General features: G+C 42.8%; 1 protein-coding gene across 6 annotated transcripts in view; it reads right to left on the bottom strand.

Moving 5' to 3' along the window:
- The window catches only part of FNDC3B (fibronectin type III domain containing 3B), a 392,297-nt gene that overhangs the window by 366,727 nt on the left and 3,523 nt on the right, over nt 1-22,047 (bottom strand). Inside the window, exon 1 of one of the 6 annotated variants that reach the window (XM_075937959.1) lies at nt 18,461-18,518. The exons of 2 other annotated variants lie outside the window; for them this stretch is intronic. The gene's annotated coding sequence lies outside the window, so the exon portion shown is untranslated. Of the gene's footprint in view, nt 1; nt 599-3,035; nt 3,185-10,946; nt 12,792-18,460; nt 18,519-22,047 lie in introns of those variants that run through there. 3 more of the 6 variants (XM_075937957.1, XM_075937960.1, XM_075937958.1) reach the window with 3 other exon arrangements.

Here is a 22,047-nt window from a genome sequence, read left to right as displayed (position 1 = left end):
CCTTGTCTCTCTAATGTCCTGGGACCAACACGGCAGCAACAACAATGCATAACCCATGTTGTCTCCTTTAAAGTGAAACTTGGCTTCATCTGCACTGACTTTTTTATTTTCCTGTTTCTTTTAGAGAAAACAGCTTTGTCAACAAGATCCTGTGTTTCGATGTTGCGAAACAATAAATCAGATGAAAATGTGCATGATTATTCAATCCATATCCTTTGCCCAAGAAACATTAACCTCTCACTGACAAGCGTTCTGCAGAGAAAGAGAACTCTTCCAGTCAATATCAAAGCAAGTTCAGCTTTGCTAGCAAGCAATTAGTTTATACAGTACTTCTACTTCTTACCTGCACGTGCTGATTTTCCAATTCAGAGGGGTGGGGCAAGCATAAACAGCTTTTCAGTAGTATGCATTCCAGCTCAAAAGTTATAAAGAGCCAGTTGTTGTTTTTCCAGTCAACATCTTACCTACTTTGGAGGTACACGTGTGAGTTTACATCCACAAGGAAGTCTTAACTAGTGTAAAATATATTTCACACTAATCAAACCCCTTCCAATTTTTTTGCATATATCATTTTCACTCACTTTCAACCCTTCCCTTCTTCAACAAGATGAAATTCAGATGTTTTGATTACCATAGATACACTTTAAACACAAAAAGAACGGTATGGTTACCTTTAACAACAGGTTGGAGCTCGCTTGTCTGGAACCCTCAGGACCTGACTGGTCCCGAACAAGGGGATTTGACTAACCAGGAAAGGACCCTCCCCTCATGGCCCATGCTGCACCAGGCGAGGGCTCCAGCCTGCCCCTGCTGCTGCCCCAGCCCCCCAGGGCTTTCTAAACACTGCCAGCCCCACTGCTGCGGGGGCCAGAGCTCCAGGTCCATTGCTCCATGGTCGGAACTCCACAGCCAAGGCAGAACTGCTCCACAGCCACCTGGCTCCAGAGCCAGTGAGGAGGGCCAGGTCCGGAGCCAGAGCTTCCTGGCTGCCGCTGGGGCGGTGGCTGGAGCTCACAGGCTGATTGAGCCAGAACAGGGCCTGGGGCAGCATTCTGTGGCCACTCCCGGGCTGGAGCTCCCTGGCCAGGGTCGGAGCTCCACAGCTGCTACCGGGCTGGAGCTCCCCAGCCAATGGGGTCAGGGAGCGCCGCTAGGACCAGAACTCCCCACCGTGCTGTCCATCCACCCCCTCTCGCCAACACTGGGCTCCTAGATGAGTTGCCAGTTCCCCCTACAGTGCTCCTGCCCTGCTGCCTGTTCCTGGCCTCTGTGATCCAAAAACATCCCTGGCCGGACCTGGGAGTCCCAGTTAAGGGGGGTACAACCTGTAAAATGGAAGTACGTTGATTGGTTTCATGTAAACAGAGCACAGAGCACAATCTGATTTATCCATATGAAATGGGAGTGAACAGGCAATATGCTCATTAGTAATGACTTTGGATCCAGTCCTCACCCCGGCCTGCATGCGCTGCCTTCAAGACTGCAGGATTAAGCCCATATTTATGGAGAAAATAGACACAGCTCAACTTCTACTGTTAAAGCTCTAAGGCAGTGGTCTTCAACCTTTTTAAGCATGAGATCACTTTTTGAATTTAAGTGCAATCAAAGGTCTACCTCACACCCAAATACCCCTTGCCTCCTTTGCGCCCCTTCTCCAAGGCTCCACTCCTGCTCACTCCATCTTCCCTCGCTCCCCCACTTTCACCAGGCTGGGGCTGTGGGTTGCGGTGCAGACTCGGGTCTTGGATTAAGGGATCAGGAGTGTTAGAGGGGCTCTGAGCTGAGCTTGGGGCAGGCAGTTGGGGTGTTGGAGGGTATTCTAGGTGCAGGCTCTGGGAAGGTGTTGGGATGCATTGGTGCTCAGAGCTAGGGCAGGGGTTTGGGGTGCAGGAGGGGGTTCATGACTGGGGTAGGGTTTCAGGATGTGGGCTCTGGCTGGGCCCTGCTGACCTCAGGTGGCTCCTGGGTGGTGGTGCAGTGGGGTTAAGGCAGGCTCACCCCTGCCCTGGCCCTACATCACTCCCAAAAGCAGCCAGCAAACTCCCTCCATCCCAAGCCCTATTGTGCCCCCTCTCTGCTCTGTGGAGATGTGATACATAGTGGGAGGGGCACCCTGACATCAGCACCCTCTTCTCCCTCCCCTGCCCAGCAAGCAGAAGGCTCCTGAGGGGACAGTTCGAAGCAGAGGGCAGGAGCTGTGCAGCAGAACAGGGAGAGGCAGTTGAAGTACTGGCACTGGATAGCCTCCTGGCCAAACCTGTCAGGATCACCTGTCAGAGGCTCCAAGATCTACCAGTAGATCCCGATCGACTGGTTGGTGACCACTGATCTAAAGTCTACACTTAAAATTTAGTTTAACACAACTAAGGCACACAAAGGTATGAAAAATCTACACACACTAAGCACTGTCGCTATACTGACCTAACCCCCGGTGCAGACATAGCGAGGTGAACAGTAGAATGTTTCCACTGAAAATCATCCCTCAGGGAGGTGTGGATGATCCAGCAACATTATGTGTTATGCCAGTATGGCTTCAGCACCCTAGCAATGTTACAATACAGCTGGACCTCCCTCATCCTTCCCCCGGCTACGGCTCCAGCCTAGCACCACTGCTGCCTGCCCAGCCATGGCTCCCCAGACTGGAGCTTCCTAGGTGCTGCTGCCAGACTCAGAACTCTGTGACTGGGGCCGGAGCTCTGCAGCCACAGCCCGACCCGAGCTCCAGGGCTGGGGCAGAAGCTCTATAGCATCTGTCAGACCTCAAGCTCTGTGGCTGGGGCTGGAGCTCCGTGTCCGCTGCTGGACCTTGCTATCTCCTGCCCCTCCCCCCCCCCCCACCATCCCCCATGGGGCTTCCAGATGAGTCACTGCCCCCCCCCCGCCTGTCACACTCCTGCCCCACAGCCCGACCCCCCTATACCAGGGCTCTATGGTCCAGGAACATCCCTGCTGTACCATGGATGTTGCTGGACCAGTGAGTCCCAGTTAAGGGAGGTACAATCTGTAGCAGAGACATGGCCTAAATGTTATCATACCTCAGACCATGTCTTCACTTGCCACGCCAGAAATCGTTCTTCTGGTGTTCAATTTAGAGGGTCTAGTTAAGACCAGTTAAATCAAACACGGAAGATGGCTCCAGTCAGCACCAGTAATCCTCGCAGTCATGAGGGGTAAGGGCCTTCCTCTGTGAAGACAACGCAAAGCTCCACTTAAGGTAAGCCAATTCCAACTATGTAATTTGTGTAGCTGGAGTCGCATGCCTTAACCTGACCTTCCAGGTCTAGTGAAGACCTGTCTTAAGTGTATGAGCCTTCTGCATTAGGTACAAAGGTGAAAGCCTCCTCTAATGTGCCTGTAAACTTAGATGAAATTACAATTTTGACTTCTACGGTCTAGACTTCCATAGTTTGGCACAATCTTGGTCCGGCATGCCAGGCTGGAACACTCAATGGGAAATGCCACGCCTCCCCCACCCTAACAGATCTTCCACAGCACATGAAATACTTCATGTGCAGTGCTCAGACTCTGGGAGGAGAAGTAGGGATGGAAGACACCCAGGGGAAGAGGCACAGAGGGCTGGTCAGGGCCTAGGAGCACAGCCTTGCTACGGGGATCATGGGGCACAGCCCTGCTGCTGCAGGGGTTGATGCACTTCTATGGAGCTGCTCTCCATACCCACTCTGCCTCTTCTCCAAGTGCCTCACTCCTAGTCCTCATATGGTCAATGCTGACCCGTCTGCTGCCACTGTAGTGGGCAGCACAGCTAGCAGCAACAGAGGGGCCAGCACTGACTGAGCCATGACTGAAGAGAGAGGAGGGTGCTCGGGAGGAAAAGGCAGGGTGGCTGCAGAGCCCTGTGGCTGGCAGCCGGGTGTGCAGCCCCACAGCTGGTGGCGAGAGCCTGGAGTGCAACCCGGAAGCCACAGCGCTCAGTGCACTTCCTCAAGACTATGCACCTGGCCCCCATCCCTGGGGTTCCACAGCCACCTTGTCTCTTCCTCTGTCCCCACTTGGTCAATGACAACCCCTCTACTGATGATAGATCAGAGACCTGCAGACAGTGGCCACAGAGGAATCATCATTGACCTTTCCTGGCTGAACAAATTCCCTGCTTTGGGACCAGACAGGTTCTGACGGTGCAGGACCAGGTAATTTGCAGAAAACCAAGAAGTATGAATCTGCATAATCCATTCTGAGTAAATGCCAAATAAAAAGAGATCCGTTTATTAAACCAACATTTGCACTAAAAAAAGAAAGAAATCAAACTGATTCTTCAAATAAGGTTAATATATTATAGGATCATTAAACAGCAAGGGAAATGCACCATTCTTAAAGATGATTACTTAAAAAACACAAATCAAATTTCACATGCCCAGAAGGCAGCCATTCTAATTGCATGATTCCCTTTTTAATGATCAACTTTGCTATGAGATATATACATGTGCTATAATAATGTTAGCATTTTCACATGACATAGTTCTTCTGCACTTCACTAATTCTGCACGAAGCAACAGTATGGTGGCTTAGCTCAGCACAACCAAAAAAGAATCAAAGGTTATATTTGTTATCCTAATTAGTGAGGGGCAGAAAAATATTTTCAAAGATACTGAACTCTGTTGATGTATCCTGCTCTAAAGGAAAATCTAGAATGTCTAGTAGGAAGAATGCTAGGAGGAGGACAACACAAAGCAACAGCAGCTGACCAGACCTTGCTAGGGTCATTTTAGACTATCAGGCATTTTAGCTTCCCTCTATGCACACGAGGTATAACAATATGCATGTGTGCAACATGCACCTGGAGAAGGGGAAATAAATCTCTTTAATCTCCCTTTCTCTTCTATGGTAGTACACCTAAATTTCTTAGTCAGCTTTGAGAATTTCCACATTCAATATTTCATAATACTCCAGGCAACACGCTGTCATGGCTAGAAGAGAATATGGCAACCATATTAAATGTTCACCTATTAAAAGTTAGAGGAAATTTCTAAGCCGAAAGATGAGAGGAAACAATATTTTTCTGGTTTTCTCCCTTCCCCCGCACTCTGGGTGCCTACTTTGTGTATGACAGAACTTTGAATATTTTCAGCTTCTCTTTTTCCCCAGCAGAGTCAAATCAGTCACATTTTTTTATTGCTTGTGTGGTTCTTCAACCAAGCATTAGGGAAAGAAAAACTTTATCTTCATAGAAAATGTGAAAAATGCTAAATCAAAGATAGAATATATGTTTGGATTATCTTGGGCATGGTAGATGTAATGGAAGAGCAAACTCTGTTCTACTTAAAATTAAAAGATTTAGGAACTGGTGGAAATTCAGTGATCTATACTTGACTTTATATGTTTATAATGTAGAATAACTATCCTGAGCAGTACCAAATTTGAAAATAGTTACCGTATATACTCAAGTATAAGCCGAGTTTTTCAGCACAGTTTTTGTGCTGAAAAATGCCCCCCTCGGCTTATACTCGAGTCAGCATCTCGAGAACTGAGGCGGGCGGGCTCAGCGCGTCTCTGCCGCTGGCCGGGTCTAGCCGGGTCTAGCCCCGGAAGTCGGGGCGAAAGCTGCTCCGGTGCCCCTGGTCTGCTGGAGACCGTCTCCAGCAGACCAGGGGCACCGGGCGGGTTCCCGCGCTTCTGAGGCTTTGCCAGAGCAAAGCCTCAGAGGCGCGGGATCCCCCGCGGCTGCGGCTTCAGTCCGGGAGCCTGTGGTCTGCTGGGGACGGTCCCCAGCAGACCACAGGCACCCAGATTGAAGCCGCAGCCGCGGGGGGATCCCGCGCCTCTGAGGCTTTGCCAGAGCAAAGCCTCAGAGGCGCGGGGAACCGCCGCTGCTGCCGCTTCAATCTGGGTGCCTGTGGTCTGCTGGGGACCGTCCCCAGCAGACCACAGGCTCCCGGACTGAAGCCGCAGCCGCGGGGGGTCCCGCGCCTCTGAGGCTTTGCTCTGGCAAAGCCTCAGAAGCGCGGGAACCCGCCCGGTGCCCCTGGTCTGCTGGAGACGGTCTCCAGCAGACCAGGGGCACCGGAGCAGCTTTCGCCCCGACTTCCGGGGCTAGACCCGGTATCTATCTTCATTTTTTACATTTACCAATAGCTGCCTCATTTCCTACCCTAGGCTTATACTCGAGTCAATACTTTTTCCCAGTTTTTTGGGGGTAAAATTAGGTGCCTCGGCTTATATTCGGGTCGACTTATACTCGAGTATATACGGTAGTTTGTCCTTTTGGTATCTCTTAAGAAGAAGCATGTAACCCATCATTTAAAAATATCCAATCCACTAGGAGGTCAGTGCTGAGTCCCATCTTCAGTAAGGGGTTTATTTTACCATATGAGATATGGCAGGAGATCTGTGGGACTGTATTTTGGTTTAATTTTTAATATATCTTAAATAGTTGATTTGTCCTGGGGACAGATTGCTAATGAAACCAATAGAAGTTATAGGGTATGAAAAATCATACAGAAGATATATTACTGAAATTTTCATTGAACTGTTTTGTCTGTCAACCAGTGTTATCTAAAGAAAAAAGGGTACATGAAGATCTGTCTGTGTTCACATTAACACCACATGTAATCAGGGTACAGAAGTGTAAGGCAAATAGAACAACTGGTTAATTATCTTCAAATTTCCTACATTAGTAAATGGTCAGAATAGCCTTGCTATGGAACACAGTGTATGAGAACCCAATATTTAAATACAGAGTTTAATTTCAATATTCAGACCAAATTAAAAAATAAATCTCTGCATACATTCTAAACATAATCTCAAATTTCCTGGTGAAAAAAAATCTCTTTCTGCCCCACCCTACTTAAGGAAAAAAAAATGTTTGATTGTGGGTGGAAAAACATTATTTCTCAACACATACATCCTGAAATCTTTAAACATAATTATTCTCAATATCTTATATGCACTTTCACCTCTCTCTAATACAATGTTGAGAGAAACACCTTTACCTCACATCATGCAATTTTACCTCACACCATGCAACTAAAGACAAGTCTACACTGGCACTTCACAGTGCTAAAACTTTCTGGCTTAGGGGTGGGAAAAAACACTCCCTCGCGCATGCACACACACACACACACACACACACGCCCCAGGTGCAGCAAATTACAGCGCTGTCAAGAGCCAGTGTGAACCAGGCTACAGCGCTCCCCTCTCCCAGGGCTCAGGTCATGAACACGCTGCTGTAGAGTGGGGATGTGAAAGGTAAACTAGGTGATGCTTACCAGTTCCAGTTAACTGTTAACCAGTGAGAGGAGGAACACCTCCTTTCACGGGCAAGGGGCTGCTGCAGCCCCAAAGCGGGCCCGGACATACCACATGCAAGGACTGCTCCACATGACTGGAGCACCCCCGGCCTGTGACACACCCAGATCCACTGCAGATGAGCCCAGCTGAAGCAACCCCTGCCTGCCATGAGGGAGGCTGCTCCAGCCCCACCTCCGCAAGCCACTCCAGCCCAGCAGAGCTGAAGCAGCCCCTCTGCCCATGCCCCCTTAAATCAGTTTACCAGTTAAACATCACATTTAACCGATTAACCAATTAAACAGGATTTTACATCCTTCGTGTAGACAAAGCCTAAATCTCACATCCTCGTGGGAGGTAAGTGCCTAAATACTTTTGAGTACCTGGGTATCATCCACTTAGCTGAAGACACAGAAATATTCCATCCAAGATGGCCCTGTTAACAGAGACCATATCCTAACAAAAAAAAAATTGAAAAGAAGTAGGCCTTACACACTAATCCTGCTACGGTTTTGAGCCAGTGCACTTCTAAGCAGTCAAGGCAAAGAATTGAGGCAAATATTTTTCACATAATTAACAGAAAAATAACTCCGCACCGGACAGAAGAGGAGAAAAGTGGACAGATACAGTCTGAAAGTCCAATATACTTTCTGATTTTAGTACAAAATCTTTTCTGACCATCTGGAGCTAGACCGGGCATTGGGCCAAAATTTTGCAATTCCTTCTCAAAGTAAAACGACACATCAGCAAGTGCCACATTGCTAATGCATAACCAGAAAAGAACACCTCATATCCTATCCAGCATTCCCTGGAGTTTTACAGATGCAGTAAAATAAAGTGCTTCCAAATAAATCTGCCACATCCTCAGTGCTAAAAACTAGACAGCGATAATGTCACTTTTGAGCAAAGCCAATTGTAGTCATATATAAAACAGGATGTTAATAGGTTTGTTCATATTTCATTTACAGGACACGGTTGGTTCTTGAATGATGACAGTTTCACAAAGCCAAATGTCTCAAAATTTGAGTAATACTTGTCTGGTGCCTTGAAGGAAGACTTTGCAAGGACGGACGGACGGACGGACGGACGGACGGACGGACGGACACACACACACACACACACACACACAGAATGGGAAAAGCATGTCTTAACTCTCTTATGGTACATAATATCTGACATAACGCCTGACAAGGAAGAAGATATGAAATATTAAAATTATCACTGGTCTATCAGTTTAAGAAGGTGGCATTTATCCTACCATCTGCAGCTTGTTTTGGATCTCAGACTATTGTCATTATCAATCCTTAACACAACAGATCAAAAGTGCTCCAAAAATGCCAGCCCCTACATTTATCACAAATGGTGCTATGCTCTCTATTCTCACACTGCTTTCTCCCTTTATCTTGCTTCTTCTGTCGCTCTCCCTCTTACCACTCACTCCATGGTCTACCTCTCCCATCTCTTATTTCCATTTGCAGAGCAGATTAATACCAATAGCCCAGTTTACTCCTTATAGCTATTATGATACTTTAAGGTAAGTCACATTTAATAAGCTGTGTTGAAAACAACTTGCTGGCTGGCTGGATAAGGACTTGAAGTTGCCTCAGACAGATTATTTAAAACAACAATAACACTGCCAAGAGAAAGACTGCAACAGTTGGCAAATTGGAGAAACTGAAACTGTCATACAGCAGCTTTCTAGAGGCCTAGGGTATTCCTTTTACTGAGAGTGCAAGAAATATAAGGAGGAAATAAAACTGTTGATGTGTAACTTCAACATTTATGTGTTTATATATAAACACTGTCCAATCCAACAACTCCCAGTGACATCTTGATGCAGGCTATTCAGACAGCACTGAATATCAAAATGTAGTCATCTCAAAAAGGTAAACAGATTGTGGCTACAGATGTTTCTGAATGACCTGGCTAACTCTTACATCTTGTGGTGTTATCCACAACTAGATCACTGCTGTGAAAAAGATCAGAGATCCCTTTGGTTATATTACCCACACAGTTCCTTACCCTTTTAAGTAGAGCTGCATAACTTGCACAAACATAACCATTTCCTATCCATTGTGCAGAGCAGTTTAACAGATCTGAATGTTCCTGCTAAGATCATTTATGGGGAAAGGAAATATAACTGATAAAATGTTGTCCACATATAGGATTATACAAATACTAACACAATCATGTATCTACACCATTTCTTTCTATTTCAACACTGCCAGCAAATACAACCATTATCACTGCTCTGCATAGCAACCGCTGCCACCTGTAATGTATCTCCATTTGATTAATGGATTTTAAATGAGTTACAATGCATGTTCTATGTCTAACTAAATCTGAGCCAGCCAGCACCAAGGCATGTATCTTCTGTTTAGTTATTATGATAAGCACAAATGAACTGGCCAAGTCAGCAAAAATATAAACCTGTTAGAACACTTCATGGAATAGCAAAAAAAATCCGCAGCCATATGCTCAATAGAGCCTAATCAAACAAATAAATTATGCCACAGGCACCAGAAACTAACATCAAATATGTTTTGTTTAAGCGCAGGCCAGAGTATTTATTTAACCGTTTTGGTCATGTCCCCCTGCCCCTTATTTTGGGCTGAGTTTTGCTCCATTAAGGATTGCAGAATGTGTTTCTTTTTACCTAACACTTCAAACATCATGGAGCTTCAGGTACACAAGCAGCAATTCCAGGTGTTCTGTGTGAAATCACATGAGAAGAATCAAATTCTTAGACTTTCATGAATCAAAGCTGGAACAGACTGTACAGTGACAAATTCTGAATCAACCATGACCGCTTTGCCTGTTAACATGATTTACCATCCTAATGTAATAACGATGACAGGGTGGAGCACTGATAGCATCTTACTGAATTCTCATTATAATGGCACTGATTGGGCAGCCAACCATAAAAGTTTTCATCAGACTGAGAGATGGCATTAACACTGTCAATTTGGGAGAGAATGGTTTTACACTACAACCACAGTGTGATTTATAAATTTAACAATTTTAAAAGTTTAAAGGCTCACTTTCTTTTCACCCTTTGGAGGCTTCGGATGCAGATAGGGTTGCCAAATGGTTTCAACAAAAATACCCAACACACTTGACATTACATCACAATCTACATTACATCTTATTTATAAAATACTGGACATTTATATTTTCTCAATTTGTTTCCTGAACAGAGCGCTCAAATACTGGACTGTCCAGTTCAAAACCAGTCACTTGGCAACCCTAGATGCAGCTATAGAGCCAAATTCTCTACTGTCATAATCAGAAGCAAATGAAATTGTGCCCACTTACTCCAGAAGGAAATCTCACCCATACCAGTCAAATTATTTGATGTAGGAAAAATATCTTTCAAACAGTACCTTATGCACACAATATTCAAACCATTTTTACTATACTGGACTGTATCAGGCACCCATACTGGCTCTAAGTTGCAAATGCAGTCAGATAATACTTTAAAAAAAATAAAAGCATATTCCTTTCCTTTGAAAACATATCTGCATTATCAGCATTCAAAATATGAAGTAAATAATATGCACTTCAAACATTCAACTCTCTAACTTCCAGCAGTGAAAAAGCAAATACATGTAAACATGGAAATCATAGTTAAAATAGTTTAGGAATAACCTTAAACTGGACATTAAAAATGGGAATTTATAGCTGACACTCTTCCTTTAGCTCACCTTTTGCACCTCAAGGACCCTGCACACAACAAGCAGACATCAGGGAAGTCCTCACAGAGATTGATTTGATAGTCTGTTTAAACTGCTCTAGCCCAAGTACCTGCATACAGCAAGGTGAGTTATGGGTTGGTATTAACTCCAAATTACGATCTTACTGGACTTTGACAGGGCGTTGATTTTAACCTAACTATACTAAATCTTTGTATCCGTCAGCTCTGCACAACGAGTGAGGTAATATCTGTTATTGGACCAACTTCTGTTGGTAAGACAGACAAGCTTTCAAGTTTACAGCTCACACCCACCTTGCTCTCTAATATCCTCATACCAACACAGCTACAACTCTGCATACAGCTCTTAGGAGTCAGAGACCACTATTTCCCCATGAGCTTTCTTTAATGTCCATGACTTTTGACATTTTGTGGATTTGTGCGTGCCAGTGAGTGGGTGGATAGGAAGGTGAATGAACAGGTAAATAGCTGAACAACATTTATGGAGCGTTTGCACAAAAAAGCTGATAGAGATCAGCGAACATGATGGTGGGGGACATACATCACCAGGCCAGTGGATACAATGAACTGAAGGTCCACAAACATGAAGGACACAACCTATTTCCTTTGAGTTACAAAACAAAGCAAAAATACCCCCTTCTATTGGAGTCTCTAGGATCAGAATCAAACTCTAAACAAAGGCAGTATTAAATTATGCCAGATACAGCACAAGAGTGGTTAGTAAAAAGTCAACTTAAGTCAGCTACTACCTCTGACACTCACGGGAGGGACAGTCCCTATTTTTGTGCTGAAAGAATCCAGAATTTGGGGCCAGCATGAGGATGCAACGGTGGAGGACTAGAGAACAGTCTGGATGACTTTTATGGCTGAAGATTCCATTAAGATCCACTGTGACATTTCCTGAATTTTAACACACCACATGTAGAGTCCTCATAAATATGAAAACAGCAGTGACTTTACTGTTGACATACAAGTTGCTCATTGAGATATGGCTGATAGGAAGCACTTTTTTTATTTGCTCTTATTTTATTGACCAACTACAGCCTAAGGCTGTTAAATCAAGCATTGTGCAACAGGTAACAGCTGTTCCAACATTAGAAGAGGTGGCTGGTGCCTGCAGTAGGAAGAGGGGTGCAATAATGGCCATCCAGAAGGGCAGGGAAGAGCTGGTGATGGGGGGGCACAGGATAGTAGTGCACCTCCCAAGTGCTACCATAAGTCACATATCAGCATTAGTGCAGGAAGACTCATATGCAGATTGACCAAGTCTCAGAAAATTCTGTGCTCAGAGTATATAAAGATGAGTTACCAGGACTACCAACATACCTATGACGACCTAGATCAGGGTTATTCAACATGCAGCCCGCAGACCATTTGTTTGCGGCCTGTGGTGCGGTTTGGGTTTATACGGGGCTCAACACACAGCCAGCGGGTGGGAGCCAAAACAAAAAACTAGTCAATATAATGATCTTCTGTTGATATGCATTTTAGTAGTTAAATTCCTGGACTGTCATTGTTCATTAAAAGTGCTGTAATATGCGTAGAAATCAGGTAAATATTGCATTTTATTAATATCAGCAGAACTGACAAATAGGGCCTGTGTATTATGTAGTCTTGTCTTAATCTTTATATTCATGCCCGCCAGTGTGAAAGAAGCTATTTGCATGTATATGCTACCATGCTTAAGTTGCGGCCCTCGGCTGTGAGTATCATTGTGGCCCCCAGGGCTTCCGAAGTTCAGTAGCACTGACCTAGATCAAGAATGTTCACTCTGTTGGCACAATGAGATATACTTGATCTTAGCCAAAAGGTTATGTCTAACAACCCAAAGAGCAATACGTTCAGTTTGTAAACCTACAAAAGTAATCCTTATCTTGAATATAAGGGTACCTACCATATTTCTTGTCTTCCAACTGAAAACAAGCCTGTATTTTTTCCCCAAGTAGAGCTGAAAACATTCAGAAGTAACGTATAAAAAGTTAATTCTGCTTAGTGGAGCACTCACATTAGCAAATCATTTCATGCTGCACAAGATCTAAGATCCCGTTCTCAATTGAAACTATTCTTGTAACAGTATCCTTTTTGTGCATGGTTCTGGTGCTGCTTCTTTTTTCTCCAGCACCTAATAATGTCACTTATTTAAAGAAAAACAAAACAAAAACAAAAAGATATTCAGCTCTACAATCACAGCATAAAGCATCTTGGGATTCCCTTTGTGACGACACCTCCTGAAATGTGTGGTTTCAAGTTTCATTTCAGACATAAGTTTAATTCCTCATTTGCCCACGCTCCATTGTTGTTGGCAACATTATGCATCCTCCCTGCCACACAGAACACAATCTGGATGTTCTGACTCCAACCTTCCTCTTGACCCACACATCTAGGCCATATCCAAATTTTGCTGTGTCCCCACCCACCTCCCCGAAAGGTCTCCAAACTACATCATTTTCCACCTGTCCAAACAACCACTATTCAGAAACCCATCATCTGCTATCTTCCACTACTAAAATCTGTCTACCGAAATCTCCATTTAACCCTCCCTAACACCCAACTCACTCCCTTCAGTTCCATTCAAAACACTGCTAAGATAATCATTCTGACCACATTGTTTTCCCCCACCCCCACATCCTCATCAGATCGTAGGCAAGTCTTTACAACTTAACTTCTTTCTTCCTATGTATCCACTTGTGAAGCAGCACAATGAAAGCAGCTTCAGTTTCAATTTGTTCACTTGTCCCACACACAATTTCACTTTTTTCTATGCTGCCCCTCATGCAAGAAATAGCCTCAGAAAATTATTCTGAAAAGTCACTGCCCCATGTTCAAATCTCTCTTCAAGCCCTACTTCTAACTGATGCCTATGAGAAACTTTCCAATTGATTACAGCTAGGTAAATGGCAAGCAGGCACCTTTGACATTTGTAACTTTTTTCTTTTTATAAATAAGATATAAATCTAAGACCTAGAGATCTGCATAGAGCTAGCCTATTTAAATGCCCTTTTTTTTTTTTTTTTAAGAAAACCCTTCAGTAGAGTGATCAGATTGTTTGGTCTTCAGAAGAGGGACCCTTTTCTCTTTAATCCTTAGAAGACTGGAATTCTGAGGCTATCCAGGGTCTCCAGGCACTGTCATAATACAAATAATAATCACTGCATAGTAAAGATGACAGAACAGCTGCTCTTTTGGTTGGCTATACATGGAGAAATGACAAATCTATCAGATGTGTGCTTGACTAATGAAAAAGCTAGATGGTAAAGTCCCTTGAAACACATGCTGGTCCCGCAGATGGAAACATCTCATTAGCAGAAGGAATATGGTTTTGTTTTTCAATATAGAATAAGATAAACAGTCACTTCCCTTAATGCATTTTGCTTTGAGATACAGTCTTTTCAGAGAAACACTTTCCACCATTACAAAATACGGCTTGCAACAGCCCTCTCGTCAAGACCTGCAAAACAAGTTCCCTAGCCAATTGGCCAATGTAGAATACTTGACAACTGGCAGTGCCCTCATACTGAACTCAAGAGATGACTCAGTGGAAACTGGCATTTGAAAAACACGACAATTGAACAGGAACAAATTTCTCACCTTTGCTAATACCATAGCCTAGGGGGCCCCCAACGCGGTGCCCGCGGGTGCCATGCTGCCTGCCGGGGCATTTATGTCCGCCCGCCTACTGACCTTGGCTGACCCAAGCCATTCTTGCTCCCCAGGCCCCGGACAGCCAGCGCATGTGCGGCCTCTGCCCCCGGGCGCACAGCACATGCGCAGCCCCCAGGTGCACAGCACATGCACAGCCCCTGCCCCTGGCTCATGCGCGGCCCCCGCTCCCGGATGCGCGGCCCCGCTCCTGGGCACGTGGCAGCCCCGAAAGGTTGGGGACCATTGCCATAGCCTTCCAGTAGGGATGTGAACCAATTAACCAGTTACCTGATAAGCATCACTCTTACCGGGTAACAGTTAACTGTTGCTCGGGGGCAGCCCCACCTGGCCCACTGCAATGCAGTGCAGGGTGGGAGCCAGGAGCCCCGCATGGAGGCAGCATCTGGAGCTGAGGAGCCAGCAGTGGCTCCATGCCGTGGCAGCCCCATGGACTGGGAGATGCTCCAACCAAGCTGGAGTGGTCCTCTCCCCATCCTGCTTCATTGGTGAAACCTAAGATATAACCAGTTAATTGATTAAACGAGACTTTACATCCCTACCTCCCTACCATCCCAACCATACATATTTTGACTAGAAATACTTTCAATAGTTGTATGTGACTGAAAAGGGGGGCAGGGTTTTAAATAAACTAAGTATTCCCTTAAATAGTATTCGAAACCTAGGCTATGTCTACACTGGCACTTCACAGCACTGTAACTTTCTGGCTCGGGGGTGTGAAAACACACACACACACCACACACAGAGCAAGTTACAACCCTGTAAAGCACCAGGCAGCTACTCCCCTCATGGAGGGGATTTACATACAGCACTGGGAGAGCTTTCTCTCAGCATTCGTGCCATGGGCACACTTTCCGTTTAAAGTGCTCCTGCAGCTGCGCTTTAAACTTCTAAGTGTAAACAAAACCCCGGACACAACAACCTGGTATAAACTGCACTTGTTGAATTATATGGAAAGACTGAAATGGACCAACATAGTTTCGCTATCCAAGCCGAGGCACGTTCAGTAAGCAAACATAGTAAAATCTCAATCAGGTTCCATCTGGCAATGCAACTGTTCCTATAGTATTGCTACAAAAGAAAAATCACGTTACACTATCTTATATTGTCGTACAAATTTATTTTTAGCTGAAACAACAAACTTGGTTCAAAGTGCATTCCAAGCTTCTGTTTTTGTGATCCAAGATAACACTAGTCAATAAATTCAGCCCTTGCTATTAACTTTACTCTCACGCAGTGTCAGAAAGATCCAATTTATTTTGAAGTAAGATGTCACATTAGTTACCCTACTCTTCACGTTACAGTCACTCTACTCTTTGAAATGTATTCACTTGTAAATGTGCCAGTATTTCTACCCAAATTATAAAAAAATAATTAGAGGTCAGAGACCAATATTAGGTAGTGCTGCCCACTCTAAAAAACAAAAATTCTATGGTGGACAAGTGGGGACAGAAAGAGGCAATGTCTATGAAAGGTACAATTCTTCCACTGGCTTGGTGGGCCCACACTGGAAAGTTGTTCCTCCTAAATCTTCAAAAGCGGCGCGGAGTCCTGTGGCACCTTATAGACTAACAGAAGTGTTGGCGCATAAGCTTCCGTGGGCAAAGACCCACTTCGTCTTTGCCCACGAAAGTTTATGCTCCAACACTTCTGTTAATCTGAATCTGCAAAAGCGGCGTGGAGTCCGATGGCACCTTATAGACTAACACAGCTACCCCTCTGATACTTGACCTCCTATATCTGTTAGGGAAGTACCCCTCCCCCAGCCTTCCCTACCCCAACATAGCTCCACTGGCGACCAGAGGCCATGAATGTTGTTATGCAGACCATAGTCCTGCCAGACATGCCACCTTAAAAGCCACTACTAACATTGCAGGCAGTTGGTATATAGCTCCATTACTACTATACAGGAAGCTCATTCATTCCCACGCACATGGGAGGGGGCAGCAAAAGCTTTAGGTCAGCCAGTGAAGACATCTCTGAATTTCACAAGCTACCGAAGGAAGTATGCGTGGCACATCTATGCTTAAAAAAAACAACAATTTGGACATAACACAGAATGGTGGTGGTGTTATTATTAGTCTGGCACTCCTAGCTCCGAGTTCTGTTGCATACGTTAGTGTCCAAACAAAGAGAAGACACAGTTTCTACCTCAACTGGGTAATAGATGAAATGCGGGAGAAGTAACTGGGAGAAGCAGATGGAGGAAAGATTTTCTGGCTGCCAACAAAGACTTGTCAAAACTTCCTCATCCCTTCCACACACCAAAAGGGTTTCTGGTGGACGAAGGGGAAATATATAAAAAACATCAACCAGTTCAGTGAGCAGACATACCATACAAACAGTAACACAGATCGACTGTAATTGTTTTCCTGAAAGCTGTCCTCTATCTACTTACTAAAGTTTCTCTATGGCACCTATCCCCACAGGATCTCCATTCATGGAAGGGAAGTTAGAACCCAAACTTAGTTAGCTAGAGGTAAACTATTAATTGTGCATCCAGACATTCATTATATGGTGTGTACAGAACAGAATCAACCATAGGTGTTTTAATGACCCAACCACATTATCAAACAGGAAGCTGTTCTACCCTCACCCCCAAATAAGTGGCGGCACAAGCAGCTGACAATGTGAGAACCCCCAGGAAAGGCTCAGTGACTGACACACAACATGACTGTAGCTGACTTCCCACGCAGGAAATTGCGCAGGGTTTTTGTGAACACACGTCAAGGCTTCAATGACAAACAGCTAACAGACCCAAGCATAAAACTCACGTTCCCAGTTTATTTCTGTACATTGCCTGGCTATATGGTTTAGAAAAGAACACATCATTCTATGGCATGCTCTTATCTTAGTCCATGTGTTCCTCCTCTTTGGACATAAAGAGCCAATTCAAAGGCAGTATACAAGAAGAAGTGAGTTACTCTAAGTTGGTGCAGTTCACAAAATTCTCCCAGCCCCCGGCATATAAATTATACCAGCCTGGACCCCCTTAGACCTATTTATCACCATGTAACTTACACAGCACCTCTGAATTTAACCCAGTAAGTTCACAGAAAACCACAATGTGCTTTCTATTTTTTTCACTATATAAACTGATACGAAGCAGAGAACAATGGATCTAATCAAGAATCATTCCCCACTGCTGGTTTTTCACTTGAGTATTGCCAAGTCCAAGCATTCAAAAGTCACCCCAAACAAAATCATGAGTTTGGCTTTAATTAATAACGAAATAAAAATATATATACACTGGGTTTTTTTAATGTGCCTTTTTATTTCTTCTTTTTTCTTCTGATTTGGGAGTCTTTGAGGTTCACATTTTCAAACTTTTCTCCATTTTTTTCATTAAAATAAAAGCTAAGATTCTCATGTGATTCAAGGAATTAAGGCTTTAAGAAAAAAACAGACAAAATGTTCACTTCTGAGTGCAAATGCACAATTTGTGCTTGATTTTCAGGCTTACTACTTACAATGGTAGATACCTACCTAAGACAGGTATTTGAGCATCTAACTTTATGCACACGTGTCTAGAATCCAGAACCTCCACATTTTGGGCATGTCATCTTTGCTGTTTTCATTTGACCAGGTATGTATATGTGTGCTCTAAACTAGAAATACTAAAAGTAGTTTCTTTGCTTGTATCTCTTTAAACACCTCACATTATTTGATTTCCTGGATAGTCTCTAACAGGAAATCCATTTAATGCCTTCAAGCATCCATGAACACTGTATATTTCTTTTCTTCCTGTTCTATTACTCTACACCAATAAATAAGGCTCAAGAGGCATGTGACATTAATGAGGCACCTGTGCCAGAGGCCAAACTCCTTACAAATGAAGTTACTTACCCTGTTCTCCAGGCTGCCCCTGACATTCATCTTTTGTCATAAAACAAGAATGTACTTCCTGGAAAAAACCATCAAAATGTATGAAATGAGTGTAAGTAGCAAAGCACTTGAGCCCTAAATATGAATCAAGGAGATGGAATCCAAAAACAAATCAAACGTATCCATCCTAACTCCGTTTCTGTATCCATGGATCAGGAATTCTTCCACTACACTTTACATCAGAATTCAGCTAAACTAATCAACAATATAAAAATGTGGCAATCAACAGAAATGGAATTTGCTTACTGCTATAATGTAACAGGATATCATTTCATTACCAGAAGCAAGAGGAGAAGAGTAAAAAAAATTGCAATAATGAAGTTGCCACCCCTATGCCTGGCCCTGAGAAAGCTGGCTAAAAACTCGTTAAGTGGGACGTGTCTGAATTTCTGCTGACTATATTATAGGGATGAGGAAAACAGATCCATGACATTCCAAGAGCTTCTAGGCATAAAGAGTTGTTTCTCACTTCTATTTTTACAATATTCTTCATGATATATACGTCCAAAAGCACAAAGCAAATTTTTAGAGACAAAACATATTCCTTGTTTATAATTTAACCTTCTCTGAGAGTCTAATACAGGTGTTCAAAATGAGTACTCGAATGACCATTCCAAATAGTTCCATATAATCCTACATAAAAGAGCTTTATGTCGTATAACCATAAAGAGATCAGTTATATACAGCCAGTCCCTGAGTTACAAACGCATCGACTTACGACCGTTCGTATTTACGACCAACCTCCTATACAGCCGGTCCCCGAGTTACGAACGAAATCCGCACTTATGAACTGTGCAGCCGTAGGTAAGTGAATGTAATCTGACTTACAAACTGATCGAGTTACAATCTAGTAACTTGTTCGTAAGTGGAGGACTGGCTGTACTCTTTTGCAAGGGAACCAATACATCCTAAAACTTAAAATCACAGAATAGAGAAAGCAAGGAGTCATATAGCCTATAAAGTCCAAAGAATGCTCATATTAATATTTTATGATGAGCAAATATGCACAGTGAAATATAGAAATTAATTTTTGGCATTACTCCACTGAAGTCAACAAAGTTACACTGGCTCAAATGCAATAAGAGGTGCCTGGGAAGTGGATGTCAATATTAGCTACACTGTTTGCTTTCTCTAGAGGAAAAAAGCAACACAGTTATTATTCATAATGTTAGATATATGTTTTATAAGTCACTCTGATAAGATGTTGCATTGTAATGATCTCAGTTTAGTTAATGGAAGATTATCTTAAATATAACCATAAGTCACCAATAACCATGTACTACTATCATTATAAGTCAACATTACTCAGAAAGGGAAGTAAGGGATACTTTCTACACAGTCAGTGTGAACGTGTATTGTATACAGTTAACTGTTGACAAATACAAGGGTGCATTATTTGCCAATGGCTTGTGAGTTTCATAACAGATTGTGTGACATAACTTAAAAGTTATCATATAAAATCTTTAATATTCTCCAGTCCTGCTTTCAGCTTATTTGATTACAATTCAGTAGACATGAGAAGTGTGTTTAAGTTTCAATACTTCACATGTACTTTTAACACAAGTAAGATTTGCAGCACACCAAATTACACATACATCAGAAAGCAGTAAGTCATAGTCAAATGCTTCACTTGGAATAGCACACACAAATAAGGGCAAATTTCAGCCAACTGTTTTTAGCAAGATTTGTCTTACCTCCCCATTTAATTGCCATGATTTGCACAAAGAATATCTTATATGAATGTAAATATTAACAATAATATTTTAAAAGGTAATTTTAAGAATCTGAGTATTTTAATTTGCTCTAATTATTTTATAAACTTACTGTATTGTTATTACAGATAAAGTATTAATATCTTAAACTAATGATCCTTTTAACATTCATTCTATGTCCTTCATACAGATAATTCTAGCTGTATTTTACTGATGTCTACCTCACAAACATTTACTATATATGCTTCTGCGACCAAATCCTATTGCCCTTACTCAGTCATTGCCTTTGGCAAATCCCCATTGACTTCAGTTAATTAATTGACTCGAACAGAGTCCAATAAGTACCAAACTAATACATTCAATGTTTGACTTTTTGGCATTAAATTACAACAATTGTCTACTTAAGTATTAGATTATTAGAGTGCATGCTTATTCCAAATGTACATCTATGCATGTGGTTTCTGTGACTTTTAGAGCTCTGACAAAACTGTACTGACAGGGAATGCTGTTATTTTTCAGACTACTGTATTGAATGTATAATATATTTTTGTTGGAAACGGACTAAGTCTTATGTTAAAATTGACATTTTGCAGCTTATAGCTTGCAGATGCAAATCTTGTTTTCAGCTTTTGTTTACTTAGAAGATACCAAAGGAATGAATTACATTCTGTCTACATTACAGTCTATTTATAACATAATTATTAAATTAGTTTACACACATAATGTGGTATATTTTAACCTTTAAACTTTTTAGTACTACATGTAATGGTAATACATTCTCTCACAAGAAAAGGAAACCTAAATTGCCCTTTGATGCCATATCCTTAAGAAACTCTACAGGATTTTTTGTGCAAAAACTTAAATTTACAGTGACTGCATTTTTGTCCTAGTGATGTTATGGTCTTGAATCCAGATCATGGGCGCAGATTTAGTATATATAACAGCATGCTTTGAAAGAAGACTAATCTCTCCAATGTGCTGTTACAAATTCCTTTAACAGAGCACACGTTTAAAATATCTCTTTTTTCCTGGGTATTTGTAACCCATCAAAGAATCTGTTGTGCTGCGGGAAGCTATGTTTAAAACAGATGATTAAAATGCATATATCAGCTGGAAAACTGTTTAAGGAGTTATCTATTTTCAAATTCACAAACATTCCTGCCTGTAGATGGCTTGTTATAATTGTGTATCTATCAGCTCCTATTTCCACTTTGTTGTTTGAAGAACTTCCCTCTTCCCACATACCTTCTGTCTCCAGGGGAAGATCACGCGGCGACACTAAACCATGGCCATAAACAACCCTACTTTTGAGATTCTTTATTAAAAAGATTTCTCTGTTACTGAAGTGCTGTATCCTGGCAGTGCAGGAAAGATCAATTAAGCAAGTTAACTGCTGATTTGAGAAACCCTCCAGCTCCACATCAGCTTATACAGCAGAAATGCAGATTTCAGTCTTGCTGACATGCAGTATGTTTCACCACATAGTTATGATCTACACAGAGACACACCAGTCCTCAGATATAATGACCTAATACCAAACCATTCTTTGTGGAGGGTCCTTGACTCTGGAATTAATTTGCATGGTAGTCTGACAGAGACTGAGTTTGCTAGCCCTTGTACTGACTGATCTGAAAGGTCAACCTTTTCTCAGGTTGTTGCTTGGGTGGTAGAGGTGGCTAAATGGATTGAGAGACAAACATAATTTTGGCTAAACAAAGTCATCTATTGTATTCAGTCCTGCGACACTTTTTGAAATAATATGTTTTTTATAAGCTAAAAGATACCAATACTGAAACCATGTACTCATACTGTAAAACTGAAAACTTGATGTAAATG

Source organism: Pelodiscus sinensis, chromosome 10, assembly GCF_049634645.1.
Source record: "Pelodiscus sinensis isolate JC-2024 chromosome 10, ASM4963464v1, whole genome shotgun sequence".
Lineage (NCBI taxonomy): Eukaryota > Metazoa > Chordata > Testudines > Trionychidae > Pelodiscus > Pelodiscus sinensis.
The sequence above is the reverse complement of the archived record's forward strand: the minus strand, read 5'-3'. Positions and strand labels throughout refer to the sequence as shown.